Source organism: Vigna radiata, chromosome 11 (assembly GCF_000741045.1).
Source record: "Vigna radiata var. radiata cultivar VC1973A chromosome 11, Vradiata_ver6, whole genome shotgun sequence".
Taxonomy (NCBI): Eukaryota; Viridiplantae; Streptophyta; class Magnoliopsida; order Fabales; family Fabaceae; genus Vigna; species Vigna radiata.
In genome coordinates this window covers 15,358,972-15,362,759 of record NC_028361.1, presented here as the reverse complement: position 1 = coordinate 15,362,759, position 3,788 = coordinate 15,358,972, and the positions used below count along the sequence as shown (strand labels likewise).

General features: G+C 37.6%; 1 pseudogene; it reads right to left on the bottom strand.

Annotated features, from left to right (window-relative positions):
* Positions 1-1,671: 1,671 nt before the first annotated feature.
* On the bottom strand, positions 1,672-3,365 carry LOC111240605 (annotated as a pseudogene).
* Positions 3,366-3,788: the final 423 nt, after the last annotated feature.

The following is a 3,788-nucleotide window of genomic DNA, read 5'->3' as shown; positions in this document are numbered from 1 at the left end:
TATACTCTCTCTTTCGATCTCTATTATCTCTAGGTCTTTTTCTCTATTTTTTCCAGTCCCCTTTTTCTTTCACAAAGTGCGTATTTATATACATTCTTTGTAATATTATGACAATCTTGTCTTAATTGAGAATTAATTGACAATGGACAAAATAAGGAAAAAAATGGTCTTGATTTAAAAAAAATAAATAAATCAAATAATATTCAAGACATTGATTGTAATTATTGTCAGAAAATATAATTTTCTCTTGAAAAAGCAATTGACGCAACAAATATATTTTTAATTATTGCTTATAGTTATTGGCATAATATTGATTCAAATTATTACCATATTAAGCTAATGTTTCAAAAACATTCTAAAGTGATGTGTCCTGCATTAAGGAAGATTATTTTATTATTTTCCTTTTCCTTTTTTTCTTTGCCCAACATTAATTATTATTCTCTCATTCTTTAATTTTAATTATTTACTTTCCCGGACGGAATTGAGTGTTGACAGCTGCCCCTCTTTATTTAGATTTTGCTAGATAACATGAACTTTGGAGTTTTTTTTGTGTTATCATAGTAAAGCTAAATAAAGATAAAAACACTAATTTCGTTCGGGTTCAAAGAGATGGAAAAAGATTACCTTGAAGCGTACTTGGTAGAGTGTAGCAATCTTGTGGATTCTGCTGAAGAGTTGTGATACCTGTGGAGGGTGTGTGTCGTACCATATAAACCTTGCTAAAAAGGTGTATGAACCTCGTGAATATCTTTTTTCCTTGGTGCCAGGTTGAAAACTGGACTTTTTTTTATTCCTTGGTTCCAGGATGAAAACTGGGCTTTGGGTGCCAGGATGAAAACTAGGCTTTGGTGCCAGTATGAAAACTGGGCTTTGGTGTCAGGATAAAAATTGGGCTTTGGTGTTAGGATGAGAACTGGGCTTTGGTGCCAAGATGAAAACTGGGCTTATTTTATTCGTTGGTGCCAGGATGAAAACTGGACTTTGGTGTCAGGATGAGAACTGGGCTTTGATGACAGGATGAAAACTGGGCTTATTTTATTCGTTGGTGCCCGGATGAAAATTGGGCTTTGGTGCTAGGATGAAAATTGGGCTTATTTTATTCGTTGGTGCCAGGATGAAAACTGAGCTTATTTTTTTGTTGGTGCCAGGATGAAAACTGGGTTTTTTTTTTTTCCGATGTATCGTTTGAACTGCCTTCCAATGAAAACATGCATCCCTTCTAGATGTTGGTGATGCATGGCGTGCCATGCTTTTCTTTTCTTTTCTTTGAGTCGCTATGATAATGCATGTAGGATGATGTATGATGCTGAATTGCATTAATATATGAGGAAAAAAAATCGTGTTAGATCCATATATTTTTATTACTTTGCTTTAAATGGTTCCATGACATCCCTTAAGAACCAACTCGCGCCTTGTGGACTTACCTGTGATGCTTATTAGTTTGGGAGACATTTTGAAAGTTAAGAACGACCTTATGAGAAAAAGATTTATTGAGTAAAACGTAATACAATATTGTAAATTCCACTTTAAAAGCATTCCCTATCATGGAACCATTATGCATAGAATTTTTTGACCGCGTCAGAATTAACTGGCAACGATAACTCCTCTCCATCCATTTTTGTGAGAATAAGTGCCCCACCATCAAATGCTTTTCTTACCACATATGGGCCTTCATAATTTGGAGTCAATTGCGACTAGTATAAAGTGATGCCCATTTGTTGCCCTGAGTTCTATAGGCTCGATGGCATCTATTCCCCACATTGAAAATGGCCATGGTGTTGACAATACATTCAGGTTTGCGGGTGGGGCATTGATATTATCTACATACTTTTGGCATTTTTCACACTTTCTTACATGCACACAACAATCTTGTTCCATGGTTAACCAAAAGAAACCTGCTCTCATAATCTTTTTAGCCATCGAGTGTCCATTCATGTGTGTGTCGAAGGTACCTTCATGAACCTCTTTCACAATTGCCTCAGCCTCCTTTGCTTCTACACACCTCAGATGTACCATGTCATGATTTCTTTTGTACAAAACATCCCCACTTAAGATGAATCTGGTCGCCAACCTTCTTAGTGTCCTCTTATCAGTCTCAGATGCCTTCTCTGGGTATCCTTGTGTTTTTAGATAGTTCTTAATATCGTAATACCAAGGTTTCCCATCTAACTCTTCATTTATGGAATGAAAGTATGCCGATTCTTTGTGACTCCTTAATTTGATCATTGGTATTTCCACATCCTGATTAATTTCGAACATCGAAGATAAGGTAGCCAAAGCATTTGCTGATTGATTGTTATCTCGCGGTATATGATGAAACATGATGGAATCAAAACTCTCGGTCAACCTACTGATGTAAACTTGATAGGGGACTAGTTTTGCATCCCTGGTTTCCCATTCTCCCTTCAGTTGGTTGATGACTAAGTCTGAGTCCCCATACACGTTCAAAATTTTCACCTTATATTCAATCGCTGCTCTAATGCCCAAAACACAAGCCTCGTATTCGACAATATTGTTGGTGCAGTCTAAACACAACCTAGCTGTCATTGGTGTGTATTGATTCTCTGGAGATATAAGTACTGCCCCTATTTCGTGTCCCATTACGTTGGAAGCCCCATCAAATAATAATGTCCATGATTTTTCGATTGGGCCTCCCTCAACTTTTTTGAATAGAGCCATGATATCCTCATCAGGAAAGTTGGGTTGCATCGGTTGATAATCCTTAACGGGTTGTTGGGCTAAATAGTCAGCTAGAGCACTACCTTTGACAAAGTTTTGAGTGACGTATATGATGTCATATTCTGACAAAAGCATTTGCCACCGGGAAATTCTTCTTGTGAGAGCAGGTTTTTCGAAAATATATTTAATAGGATCCATCTTGGATATCAACCGAGTAGAATGATTTAGCATGTATTGTCTTAGGCGATGAGCAGTCCATGCCAATGCGCAACAAGTTTCGCTCCAACGGCGAATATCGTTGTTCACAATCTGTGAATGTCTTGCTTAAGTAATATATGGCATGTTCTCTCTTTCTGACAGTGTCGTGTTGACCCAACATGTAGCCCATTGATTCATCTAATACAGTTAAGTAAAGAATGAGTGGCCTTCCTGGCTCGGGTGGTCTTAATATAGGAGGGTTTTGTAGGTACTGTTTGACCTTGTCGAAAGCGGCCTGACAATCCTCATTCCAATCTACGGGCTGATTTTTACGCAATAATTTAAACATGGGTTCACAGGTGGCTGTTAATTGAGATATGAACCTAGCGATGTAGTTTAGCTGACCCAAAAAGCCTCGCACCTCCTTTTCCGTGCTGGGGGGGGGGCATTTTTATTATCGCTCGTACCTTGTCGAGATCCACTTCTATCCCCTTTTGACTTACCACAAAGCCCAACAACTTTCCGGATTTTACACCAAATGTGCACTTAGCTGGGTTAAGTCTGAGTTTAAATTTTCTCAATCTTTCAAATAATTTTCTCAGATTAAGAATATGTTCTTCTTCCAATTCAGATTTGGCAATCATGTCATCCACATAAACTTCTATTTCTTTGTGCATCATATCATGGAAAAGTGCCATCATTGCCCTCTGATAAGTTGCCCCAGCATTCTTAAGTCCGAAAGGCATCACCTTGTAACAGAAAGTTCCCCATAAAGTAATGAAAGTGTTTTTTTCCATATCTTCTGGAGCCATTTTAATCTGGTTATATCCCGAAAAGCCATCCATAAATGAAAATAATGAGAATCTAACTTTTATTGTCTACTAATGTGTCAATATGTGGCAATGGGAAAT